Genomic DNA, 14,351 nt, shown 5'->3' with positions numbered 1-14,351 from the left:
CCTCAGCAAATGCAAAAGAATGGGAATCATAACAAACAGTCTCTCAGACTACAGCACAATCAAATTAGAACTCAGGATTAAGAAAAGCACTCAAAACCGCACATGGAAACTGAACTTGCTCCTGAATGATAAATGGATAAACAATGACATGAAGGCAGAAATAAACATGTTCTTTGAAACCAGTGAGAACGAAGACACAACGTACCAGAATCTATGGGACACATTTAAAGCAATGTCTAGAGAGAAATTTATAGCCATATATGCCCATATGAGAAACAAGGAAAGATCTAAAATAGACACCATATCATCAAAATGGAAAGAGCTAGAGGAGCAAGATAAAAAAAACCTCAAAAGCAAGCAGAAGACAAGAAATAACTAAGATCAGAGCAGAACTGAAGGAGATAGAGACACAAAAAACCCTGCAAAAAATCAGTAAATCCAAGAACTGGTTTTTTTGAAAAGATCAATAAAATAGACAGACTGCTAGTTAGACTAATATAAAAGAAAAGAGAGGAGAATCAAATAGATGCAATAAAAAGTGATAAAGGGGATATCACCACTGATTCCTCGGAAATACAAACTACCATCAGAGATTACTACAAACAACTCTATGCACATAAACTAGTAAATCTGGAAGAAATTGATAAATTCCTGGACACTTGCACACTCCCTAGACTAAGCCAAGAAGGAGTTGAATCCCTGAACAGACCAATAACAACGAGCTGTTGAATATTTATATTGTTGTAACCATGAGAGCGAAATGAGTCACCAACACAGTTGGAGTTTGGACAAATAGAGTAGAGAGTATATAGGAGATTGATTTGTGTGTGCCCCACTCTTGGGGTCTCTTGCTCTCTCTCTGCACACACATACACACACACACACTCTCTCTCTCTTGCTGTTTCTCTCTGTCTCTCTCTCTCTCTTTCTGAATTGTTTTGAGGCCAAGTTGCAGAAATACATCTCCTTTATACCCTTAAAATATTTTAATGCATATTTCCTAAGAACGAGGACAATCTCTTATATAACCACAATACAATAATAAAATTCAGGAAATTAACATTGATATAGTGCTATTATCTGTTCTATAAATCTTATTCAAATTTGGACCGTCTTCCTACTTATGTTTTTCATAGCAAAATTAAAAATTTCTGGTCTAGGATTCATAGCAGGATTACATGTTTCATTTAATTGTATCTCACTCTTTTTAAAAAAAATTTTGTAGAGACAGAGTCTCACTATGTTGGCAAGGCTAGTCTTGAACTCCCAGCCTCAAGCAGTCCTCCTGCCTTGGCTTCTCAAAGTGATGGAATCACAGACATAATTGCCTGGCCAATCATATCTCTTTAGTTTCCTTTAAAGAAGAACTGTGTCTCAGTTTATCTTCTATGTACCTCAGATTGGTTTGTGTGTTGCTTCCTCATGATTAGATTCAGGACAGATGTCCAATTGACTAAAATCTTTTATTAAAAAATTAATCTTTTCCTCATGTGTTTGAAATGCCAGATTTTTCATCTACTTAATTCTCGTGTGCATACAGGAGTCTGTAGGTATTGTTTTCATTCAGCAATAAATATTTCAGCTCAGTGCTCTGCATTTCATTAGCACAAAGGCTTCCTGTGAAAGTCAAATGTCAAATATTTTGTTTCTCAATCACTAAACTCAGATTCTAATACTTGTTTAACTGGTCTATTGAACAAGCTGAATTCGGTGAAGTACAAATAGAACCCTTCTTCCCTTTCTTCCTGTAGTTTTTTTTTAAATTACTCTTCTTTTTGGGTAATGTATTGGGCAGATTCCATAGCTTTTCAGATATTAGGAAGTCTAGTCCATTCTAATAGGGACACTTCTCACATTTCCTAACTCAGGCCTGATTCAGGTTCAGAAACCTGGAACAGTTTTTTTGGGAAAAAAAGCCTGGCGATGGCAGGCATGACGGTTCATTTTTGGTGTCAACTTGACCAGATTAAGGAACCAGTTATTTATAGATGTGTCTGTGAGGGCGTTTCCAGAGGAGATTGGCATGTGAGTTGAGCTGGCTGACTGAGTGAGGAAGATCCACTTTCAGTGTGGGTGTGTACCACCCTCCAATCAGCTGGAGCCCAGAACAAAAGGCGAAGAAAGGCAAATTCCCTCTCTCTTTTCTCATAGAGCCGGGACAGCTCTTCTGCCCATGAACATCAGAACTCCAGGCTCTTTGGCCTTTGGACTCCAGGACTTACATCAGCAGGGTTCTCACAGAGTTATACCATAGGCTTTCCTGCTTCTGGGACTTTTGGACTAGTCCATGCTACTGGCAACTCAGGATCTGCAGCTTGCCGGCAGCCTATTCTGGGACTTCTCAGTCTCCACAATCCTCTGAGTCAGTTCTCCTAATAAGTCATCTCTTATATAACTACATATCTATATCTGTGTCTTTTTTTTTTTTTTTTTTTTTTAAGACAGAGTCTTGCTTTGTCACCCAGGCTGGAGTTCAGTGGCACAATCTTGGCTCACTGCAACCTCTGCCTCCTGGTTTCAAGGGATTCTCCTTCCTTAGTCTCCCAAGTAGCTGGGACTACAGGCATCCATTACCATGATAGACTGATTTTTGTAGTTTCAGCAGAGATGGGGTTTTGCCATGTTGCCCCAGCTGGTTTTGAACTCCTGACCTCAGGTGATCTGCCCACCTCGGCCTCCCATAGTGCTGGGTTTACAAGCAGGAGCCACCAGTGCCTGGCCTATATCCATATCATCTATATCTATATCTAGGTATCTATATCTATATCTAAACTATATCATTTGTCTTTCATCTATCTATCTATATTATCTGTATATATCTGCTTCTGATTGTTTCTGTCTCTCTGAAGAACTGCAACACAGGTGGTTTCTTCACTCTTTCTCTACCTCGCTCTTCCATTAGCAGGTGGCCCTCTGTCTCCTCCAGGGTTGGCGAAAGTGAGTGGAAGGGGAACGTCTTACTTGGTCAGTGTAATTAGAGTCTGGTTCTGTTGTCCTTTGGCTATGGCAGGTGGTCCTTTGCTTGTGAGTCACTGGAACCTCCTGCTGCCCCATTCCAGAGAGGATGGTGCACTCTCCAGATGAACATTTTTGCTTCTCCAAAATCCAGCTTGCCTTCTTGAACAGAGTCCTTTCCAGCCTCCCTCTGGCTGACTACTTATTCTGTGATCCACTTATTCTGTGGGCAAAGTGCAATGTCCTGCTCCTGGCTGTGGGTGGAAGCACAGCCTGGGCCGCTGCACTCATTCCACTCTGTCTGCCACCAGAGCTGCTCTCCAGGTGAGAGTCAGACACAACATCATGTTCTCCTTGAAGCTCTGGACCCTGCACACTTTCCAAACCCAGAGGCTCTCCCACTGCACCAAGAAGTATGTTAGGAATAAAAAAGAACTGTAACCGTGACAGAAAAGAGATTTAAAAAATACTATGTCTATAGTTTCAAATGAAAATAAACTGAAGATCCAGATTGAGTATAATTTTTTTAAAAACCATATTTTTATGAAAGTTTAAAGAGGTAGAAAACAGAAGTTTATTTGTTCTACAAACCACTGAGAAAAAAATGAAAAAGGTAGTCTAGTCTCAGATTTAATCTTTTATTTTTATATAGCTGAAGATCCACCAGTCCTTGAAGGAATAGAAAATTCACAGAGGAAAAAGATGGAAGAATTCTTAGTATATTCTCTGAGATTCCCAGACCCTGATGCCAGTAGCAAAGCACAAGAAAGCTGCCAAATCAATGTCACTTATAAATAAAGATGTAAGAATTCTGGGTAAATCATTAGCACCTTGAATCCAGCATAGTATTACAAAAACTAACATCATTATGTAGGATTTATTTCAAGAAGTATAGTTCAATTTAGGGAATCTATCCATATTCTATTATTACTGTATAAATAGGTGAAAGAAAATTATAAAATCATTTTGAGAGATTGCTATTATACAAAAGAATTAGGTAAGATTCACCACCACTTTTAACCACTTCTTCATTTAAAAGTTTTACTAACTTGAATTTATTTTGTGACGGAAAAATGTATAAAAATTTTAAAAAGGAAAATTTAATCTGATTATATTATGTAATGTACAGATGATAATTTTTTTTTACTCCCAGTATTTCCCTTCTGTCCATTCAAATGGGCAGTAGCACATTCTCAGGGCAGAGAAAAGAAAAGACATTTTCCTCTCTGGCTGTTTGATGGGAGATCTTGATGGGAATGTCATAAGAGAGGGGATAGGTCTTCATCTTGGCTACACATTAGAAGCCTTTGGAGAGTTATAAAATACCTTATTGTCCCAGCCACACTGCACACCAATTAGGTCAGCATGTTTGCAGATGGGAATGGGGAATATGTATTTTTTTAACAGCTCTTCAGGTGATCTGTAAGAAACATGGCTGTGCTTTGGTCAAAGATAGGCCGAGGTAGGATGTTTACATCCTACGTGACTCAGCGAGTTTAGAGGGCAGGCATTTAACTCCTCTTGTTATCACAGCCATGTAGCCATAACATGGGAATGTCACCACGTGGCCATAAGCCACTATTGTCTTTAAAAGATATAATTGCCCTATTGACATTGTGCAGGCACTGGTGCCCAGAGAGAGAGAGCCAGAGTTGTCCATCTTTGCAGATGGACAGAGGGGAGCCAGGACACAGCTCAGCTGGCTTGTGCCCAGAGGGAGAAAGAGTTAAGCCTCTGACCCTGAAGGCAAGGGAAAGTCAGCCGCTCAGCTGTGTATGGGGGTCCCCGGACTAAGCAGCCGAGACAGGGCAGACAGTGTGAGAATGCTGTTGATGAGAGCTGCTGCTGAATAAAATCATTCACCTGTCTGCGGCCGCCCGAGTGTTCTTTCTGCTCTACCGCCCGCTCCCTCCAGATCTCAATATGACCTTGGTGTAGTCATGAACCTGACAGACTCTGATGCCTGGCTAAGGTTGATGACTATTATTCTGAGATAAATAAGAAGGGAGAAGCATTTTTATCTGACTTAATGTAAGATTCTGCAGGGCTGAAAAGAGAGAAGAGAGGGCGCTATGCTTTCCAGAGAAATGGAATTCAGCCATGCTTCTGGCAACATCCCTGGAGGGATAGCTGCATGTTACCCTTTCTAGGGAAGTAAGACTCAATGGGCCTTGGGAGGTTTCACCTTCATGAACAGTTCCTGTATCTCACACTTGGTTTGGAAGCAGTAGGGATGACATACATCTTGATAACTCAGCTACGCCGATAACCAATGACAAGATGCATACCTTCCATGCTTTCTCTTCCTTCAAAACTGCACAAGCCCCCAGCACCCTGAATGGGGGGGTAAAGAACCCCTAATTATTACTAGATTTCCCGCCAGTCTGATGAGATGGTGGCCAAAATCAATGGCAGGTTGATTTGTAGAGAACAAACAGATATGATATTTCTTGCAACACGTGTAGATCTTGCTATATATTGATGGAATGAATCAAAGCACCATATTCACACATCTGAGGACAGCACAAAGGCGATACATCAAATATTGTCTCTAATACCAAGAAAACTCATTTTAATTTTCCTGCCTTTAGCTGTAGAAACATAGTTCCTGGATGCTTCCATGCAAAACACAGGATGTGCTAATCCTAACAATGACAGCAATTCAGTGTGATCCACAAAAACGGAATGCAACTCTCACAGGCCAACAAAGTGGACCCAGAACCATTGCTGAATTAGCAAAGGGCTCCATCTGCTGACGGTTTATGCACATAAGAGCTGGCAGGGGTTCGTGTTGGCATTTGTTTTAGGCAACACTCCTGAAGTAATAGTTTATGGTGTTTCTTGTCCCGTCCTCAGGGAAGACTAAGATAGCTCAGGTAGCTCACTGAAATGTGGTGAAATGAGGAAGAGGTGGGGGTCTTTTTCATTTAGGAGCAGTGTTTCTTTCTTATTCTATGAAAAGTTTCCTATAAAAAAGACTCTGGGCACTCACTATCACTGAGGTAGGGGCAGGTGCTGAGAATTCCAGTTTGCAAAGTCTCTTATCAAGAGGCTTATTGTGAGAAAGATGAAATGCATCATCCACCCTTTCAGTGGGAGGCGTTTCCTCTGGTGAGTCTAACATGCTAAGAGAACAAGTCTTGTCCTTCAGATATTATTATATGTGTTCAGTCGTTCTTCACTTTTTCATCCCAGTTTAGGAGAGTTCATCTATCATACTAAAGATCATTTATGGCACAATTAGCCCCTTGTCCAATTTTTCAAATTTTCTCAAAGGGTTTTCAGTTAGAAAAGTTAGATAAGCTTGAGATAACCATATTGAATTAATATAAGCAAAGCAAAACAAACAAAAAGCAAAACAAAACAAATTTTAATAAAATTAAGATTTACCTAGCTGGTGCAATGTTATTGAGAATTAATATATTATTTATATTAGACCAAGTGGGTTTGCCTTTATTAGAACCTAGTGAAGCATTTTTACTATTTATCTAATTGAAATATTATATATTAAAATACATGATATCAAGGGAATTTTTATTCAGTTTGTAGCTATGTCATTAAAGCTCCAAACACCATAATCATGGTGTTTTATATTTCTTTATTAAGGAATATAAATGGCATTGAATTATTTACCAAAAACATTAGCTAAAACCTATAGATGTAATAAATAACGTGATCCTAATTTCTTAAATTTCTAGGTAGCTGCCTAAATTTTAGTTTTCTCCAATTGTCAATGACTAGCCCTCTAGAGTTTTGTTGATGATATATGCAGTCGAATGATTTCTGTTCAAGATTTCTTACTAGGCACAATTCCAGTGCACCTGTGAGAGACTTTTTATTTTGATAAACTTGGAAAGCTGTATAATTGCAATTTGAAGAAGTGGACTATGCTTGAAGGGCTGTTGTTAGGAAGTGAACATTCCATAAGAGAGGCACTTTAGGAAGCAACTGATTTTAGATATTATTTAAGGCAAGAAAAAAAATAAGCAGGTTATTTTCTTCTAGAAAAAGGTATTAAATGATACCATTCATGTGTGAAATTTGAAAATAACTGCTAATAAGCCTTTTGATTTCTGACTCAATAGACACTGGAAAAACAGTTTCTACTTACTCCTTCTTGGTTCAGTGTTTCATTAATGTGAAATAATTAATGTGACATTTGTTGCTTGGAGGATCCATCAATGCTATTCAATTTAAGATCAAACGTCAAGGTTCAATTGGAAATTGTGCTAAGCAGTTTAGAACCATTTTGAAGAAGTGAATGAGCCTTATTTTAATGTGTAATTAGTGGATATATCACAGTCCAGATACTAATCTAGTTCCAAAAGTAAATAAACTATTCATTCAATACAAATAGTTGTATTTTGGCACTTTTCTACCATACCCTGGTGAGAACAAAAAAACTCATTAATTTTAATTTTAGTTACTCATGAATATTACCAAAATGTCAACCTCTGAATGATGTCTGCTGGGCATGCTGAGAACTAACATGGAGCTGTGATCATCTCCATGTCTGACAATTTCAGTTTTGATTGAAAAATCTATAGGCAAGGCCTACAGTGAGCCCACTTTCTGTATGTTTAGCTGCAACGATGGCTTTTTATATGGGTATAGGACTAAAATGTTTCCTCAGCAAAATTCGTATAAGAGATGTACATACAGATCCTTATCAATTTGAAAGAAAATCAATTCAATTTAGAAAAATGTTGCCTTTAATATAAATCTTTATATGTATACATATATACACGAACACATATACATATATGTATATATTCATATATGTATGCTAATGTATGTATGTATATATAAAATATGTTTTATATATACAGTATAAACTATGTTCATATATGTATGTATATATGTATATATGTGTGTATATATGTATACATATATGTATGTATATAAGTATATGTGTGTTTAATATATATGCATACATGTATAAATAAACTATGTGTATATATGGTTTTATATACACAAACATATATACACACACATACACACATATACACATATATACATACATATATGAACATAGTTTATATATGCTAAACAATTCAATATATATGCATACATGCATATATAAAATTATATATATATATATATATATTTTTTTTTTTTCTTTTTTGAGATGGAGTCTCGCTGTGTCACCCAGGGTAGAGTGCAGTGGTGTGATCTTGGCTCACTGCAACCTCTGCCTCCCTGGTTCAAGTGATTCTCCTGCCTCAGCTTCCTGAGTTGCTGGAATTACAGGTGTGTGCCACCACACCTGGCTAATTTTTGTATTTTTAGTGGAGACAGCGTTTCACCATGTTGATCAGGCTGGCCTCGAACTCCTGACCTCATGATCCTCCTGCAATGGCCTCCTAAAGTGCTGGGATTACAGAAGTGAGCCACTGCACCCAACCAATATGTGCATATATTTAACGACATGGTATGTTTTATCTGAAATGCCAGAAGAATAGTTTTCTGTTTCAATGAGATTTGAAAAAGAAATATGTATATATAAATGGTATGTGGTCTTTCTTTCCTTGTACAACTTTTTTTTTCTACTCCTCCATACTCCCTAATGGAGGTGCTATCTGACCAGATTTCAGGACTTGGCTGGGCCACATTTACCAGATGCAAGCCAGGCATGCCATGTTGAAGGAGGTCCCCGTTCAGCCTTCCCTTCTCTTCCTATTGCCTTCAGACCATGGACCCCTTTGGCCCTAACTATTCCTGCTTTTTTTCCTCTTGCAAAAACATGTATTTATTTATTTAATTAATTTTTTAGACAGGGTCTCCCTCTGTCACCCAGGCTGAGTGCAGTGGCTCAATCATGGCTCACTGAAGCCTCAAACTCCCAGATTTAAGCGATCCTCCCGCCTCAGCCTTCAGAGTAGCAGGGACTACTGGCATGTGCCACTACACCTAACTAATTTTTGATTTTTTACAGAGATGAGTTTTTGTTATGTTACCCACGATGGTCTCGAACTCCTGGATTCAAGTGATCCTATTGCCTTGGCCTCCCAAAGTGCTGGGATTATAGGCATGAGCCACCATGCCTTGCCTGCAAAAACATTCAGGTGCTTGGGAATTCTTGCTGCTTCAGGCTGTGGTTGATAATATCTAGATTTAATAGGGAGAGGGAAGCCCTGCTTTGGGTCAATGCCTAAACTAGGCACTTCAGCCCAGAATTATTACAGATCCCTGTGCTTGGAGCCCTCCCGACTCAGCTAACTAATAAGAGAGTGACAATTCAATTTTCCATGAATCTGGGGTGAGAAGGATTGCGTTGGCCAAGGCAGGATTGATTTCCATCCTTGGAATATAATGCCACTGAGGCCTCACTTGTGCTTTCAGAAGAGGAAATTAATATTGTGATTTTGTCAAAATAGAATTCTAAGTCATTTTTCATGAAAATATATATATATATTTTTTGTGTCTAGATATCACCATAGCTTAAATTAGATATCTCAGATAGATACTAAGTACCACTAAATACTAAAGCTTTATGGACTTAGGTACTGGAGCAGATGTATTCTGATTAATCCCTTGACGTTGAACAATTATTATTTTTTAATCTTGATTTTGCAAATGTCTGGGATACAGTGCCACAGGGTTGGATTTTCATGGATGCTGTCTGCAGTATTGTTTCCTATGATTTTATTATTTGTATCAGTGGGTACTGTAAAAAAGTGAATAGTAACTTTCAATTCTGGCAATATAATGGGATAGTTAAAAAATTCTTAAACCATAAAATGCTGCAAAATGCTGTACCAAACATAAAAAATATAATTTGAATTCATAGCTGAGATAGCAAATATTTAAGGGGAATCCTGAGAGCAAAAGCTTGAATTTAAAGAAGTAAGTAGGCTGGGCATGGTGGCTCATTCCTGCAATCCCAGCATTTTGGGAGGCTGAGGCTAGAGGATCTCTTGAGGCTGGGAGTTTTAGGTCAGCCTGGGCCACATGGCAAGACACTGTAACTACAAAAAAATACTAATGTTAGCCCGGCAGACTTGGTGATGTGGTTTGTAGTCCGAGCTACTCTGGCTGGAAGCTGAAGCGGGAGGACCACTTAAGCCTGAGAGGCCAAGGCTGTTCTGAGCTGTGATTGCATCACTGCACTCAAGTCTGTGTGAGAGAGTGAGACCTTGTCTCAAAAGAAAAAAAAAAAAAAAAAAAAAGAAAGAGAAAGAGAGAGAGAAAGAAAGAAATGAAAGAAAAAAAGAAAAAGCTAAAAGAAAGAAAGGAAAAAGAAAGAAAGAGAGAAAGAAAGAAAGAGAGAGAGAAAAGGTGACGTGGCTCTAAGGGCTATTGCTGATTTTTTTTTTTTTTCCACCTGTTCTGCTTTATTGACCAGAGCTATGGTCCCAGGGAAGAATGCTCTCTCAGTTCAAGAATTTGCCCTCAGAATGGAGGCAGCTCCAGAATATCTAATGGAGGCATCTTAACACAAGAGCTAAATACAACAATGCCATTAGAATTATGTGCTTTTTTAAAAAAATTATACTTTAATTTCTGGGGTACATGTGTAGATCATGCAGGATTGTTACATAGGTATACACATACCATAGTGGTTTGCTGTGTTCATCCCCCTGTCATCTACATTAGGTATTTATCCAGCTTCATCCACATCCCTGCAAAGGACAGCAACTTATCCTTTTTTTTGTGGCTGCAAAGTATTCCATGGTGTATATGTGCCACATTTTCTTTATCCAGTCTATCGTTGATGGGCATTTGGGTTGGTTCCAAGTCTTTACAATTGTGAATAGTGCCACAATGAACATATGTGTGCATGTGTCTTTATAATAGAACGATTTATAATCCTTTGGGTATATACCCAGTAATGGGATTGCTGGGTCAAATGGTATTTCTATTTCTAGGTCCTTGAGGAATCACCACACTGTCTTCCACAATGGTTGAACTAATTTACACTTCCACCAACCGTGTAAAAGTGTTCCTATTTCTCCACATCCTCTCCAGCATCTGTTGTCTCCAGATTTTTTAGTGATAGCCATACTAACTGGCATGAGATGATATCTCAATGTGGTTTTGATTTGCATTTCTCTAATGATCAGTGATAATAAGCATTTTTTCATATGTTTGTCGGCTGCATGAATTTCTTCTTTTGAAAAGTGTCTGTTCATATCCTTTGTCCACTTTTTGATGGGGTTGCTTGTTTTTTTCTTGTAAATTTGTTTAAGTTCTTTGTAGATTCTGGATATTAGCCCTTTGTCAGATGGGTAGATTGTGAAATTTTTTTTTCATTCTGTTGGTTGCCAGTTCACTCTAAGGATTGTTTCTTTTACTGTGTGGTAGTTCTTAAGTTTAATTAGATCCCATTTGTCTATTTTGGCTTTTGTTGCCAATGCTTTTGGTGTTTTAGTCATGAAGTCATTGCCTATGCCTATGTCCTGAATAGTATTGCCTAGGTTTTCTTCTAAGGTTTTATGGTGTTAGTTCTTATGTTTAAGTCTTTAATCCATCTGGAGTTAATTTTTATATAAGGTGTAAGGAAGGGGTCCAGTTTCTGCTTTCTGCATATGGCTAGCCAGTTTTCCCAACACCATTTATTAACCAGGGAATTCTTTCCCCATTGCTTGTTTTTGTCAGGGCTGTCAAAGATCAGATGGTTGTAGATGTGTGGCATTGCTTCCTAGGCCTCTGTTCTGTTCCATTGGTCTATATCTCTGCTTTGGTACCAGTACCATGCTGTTTTGATTACTGGCCTTGCAGTATAGTTTGAAGTCAGTTACTATGATGCCTCTAGCTTTTTTTTTTTTTTTCTTAGAATTGCCTTGGCTATGTGGGCCTCTTTTGGTTCCATGTGAAGTTTAAGGTGTTTTTTTCCAGTTCTGTAAAGAAGGTCAATGGTAGCTTGATGGGGATAGCCTTTAAGCTGTAAATTACTTTGGGCAGTATGGACATTTTCATGATATTGATTCTTCCTAACCATGAGCACGGAATGTTTCTCCATCTGTTTGTGTCCTCTCTTATTTCCTTGAGCAGTGGTTTGTAGTTATCCTTTACATCCTTTGTTAGTTGTATTCCTAGGTATTTTATTCTCTTTTTAACAACTACGAATTGGAGTTCGCTCATGATTTGGCTTTGTTTGTCTATTATTGGTGTATAGGAATACTTGTGATTTTTTGCACATTGATTTTGTATCCTGAGACTTTGCTGAAGTTGCTTATCATCTTAAGGAGATTTTGGGCTGAGACAATGGGGTCTTCTAAATATACAATCATGTCATCTGCAAATAGAGACAATTTGACTTCCTCTTTTTCTAATTGAATACCCTTTATTTCTTTTTCTTGTCTGATTGCTCTGGCCAGAACTTCCAATACTATGTTGAATAGGAGTGGTGAGAGAAGGCACCCTTGTCTAGTGCCAGTTTTCGAAGGGAATGCTTCCAGTTTTTGCCCATTCAGTATGTTGTATGTTATTTGCTGTGGGTTTGTCATAAATAGCTTTTATTATTTTGAGATATGTTCCACTGATACCTAGTTTGTTGAGAGTTTTTAGCATACAGAGTTGTTGAATTCTGTTGAAGACTTTCTAGGCATCTATTGAGATAATCATGTGGTTGTTGTCTCTTTTTCTGTTTATGTGATGGATTGTGTTTATAGATTTGCATATGTTGAACCAGCCTTGCATCCCTGGGATGAAGTCGACTTGATTGTGATGGATAAGCTTTTTGATGTGCTGTTGGATTTGGTTTGCCAGTATTTTATTGAAGATTTTTGCATCAATGTTCATCATGGCTGTTGGGCTGAAATTTGCTTTTTCAGTTGTGTCTCTGCCAGGTTTTGGTATCAGGATGCTAATGGTCTCATAAAATGAATTAGGGAGGATTCCCTCTTTTTGCATGTTTGGAATAGTTTCAGAAGGAATGGGACTAGAGTAACCAGCTTAAAGAAGAACATAAATGACTTGATGGAGCTGAAAAACACAGCATTAGAACTTTACGAAGCATTTACAAGTTTCAATAGCCAAATCGATCAAGCGGAAGAAAGGATATCAGAGATTGAAGATCAAGTCAATGAAATAAAATGAGAAGGCAAGATTAGAGAAAAAAGAGTGAAAAGAAATGAGCAAAGCCTCCAAGAAATACGCGAGTATGTGAAAAGACCAAATCTACATTTGATCCATGTACCTGAATCTGATGGGGAGAATGAAACCAAGTTGGAAAACACTCTTCAATATACTATCCAAGAGAACTTTCCCAACCTAGCAAGGCAGGCCAACACTCAAGTCCAGGAAATACAGAGAACACCACAAAGATATTCCTCATGAAGATCAATCCCAAGGGCACTTGCTGATTTTGAATGGGTACTAGCTTTGATTGAGCAGGCAGCTGAAGCCAGAGGTAAATCAGGGGTTCAGGTCATGCATTTTGAAGATGACTCATTTCACTAAGTCTTTTGTTGTGTGAAAGAGGACAGTGGAGCTCATGGAGTGTCAATGGCTTATTCATGGCAGAACCAGGACGATAATCCAATTTTCTTTTTCTAAGTTCAGAGTCCATTCTGCTCCACTACCTTGTCTTTTTATCCAAAAATGAAATGATGTACATGTGTATGACAGTGTGCATGCAAGTGAGTCTTTTAGGACAGAGGCTTGAATGGATGATATGGTACACATTTAACAGGTTTTGAGATCTAAGTTGATGTGAGAGACAGAGGAGGGCTTTAGGCCCTTCCTGGACTGCTGAGGCTGCTACTTCCCTCTCTAGTTCCCCCAGGTCTGTAGAAGATGCGCCTTCAGCAGATCCCTTGGAGCTACAGATTGCAGGAGTTGGTACTGCTCCTTTCGTCTGTGTGCTTTCAGCGAGTAGAGTTTTTGGCATCTATATTGAGTTTTCTAACCATCATGAGATCACAGGGCTGAAGCACTGTGGTGTCCTTTTCCTAGGACCACCCCTTTAATCGTGAGGGCTTGTTTTAAAGATGACAAGATTCCTAGGGCACACAGCTTCAGAGTAAGCCAAAGAGTTCCCCAGTCTCAATTCCCTTCTGAAGTGTGGGTGCTCTGACATGGTCAAGCAGGGTTGGGCAGAGACAATGGGCCTTCTGGGAAGGGTAGTTAATGTTTTTGCAACTGAGATTTTAAAAAGTAATTGAATATCTGTTTAGTGGGTGGTAAGAAGAAGCAGATTTTGGGATGACTGCAGAAAACCACCACCATGGCACATGTATACCTATGTAACAAACCTGCATGATCTGCACGTGTATCCTAGAACTTAAAGTATAATAAATAAATAAATAAATACAAACAGAAAAAAGGTGTATTAGTAGGAGACCCATCTATTAATTTATTTCTACTGCCCAAAGCAGAGTCAATATTGTTAAAATATTCAGTCAATTGTTTACTCCTTCTTTTTTTTTTTCTTTCCAGTTTTCTGTTGCAGT

Source organism: Sapajus apella, unplaced genomic scaffold (assembly GCF_009761245.1).
Source record: "Sapajus apella isolate SASKATOON/1434 unplaced genomic scaffold, GSC_monkey_1.0 scaffold6, whole genome shotgun sequence".
Taxonomy (NCBI): domain Eukaryota; kingdom Metazoa; phylum Chordata; class Mammalia; order Primates; family Cebidae; genus Sapajus; species Sapajus apella.
This window is presented reverse-complemented; position numbering follows the sequence as displayed.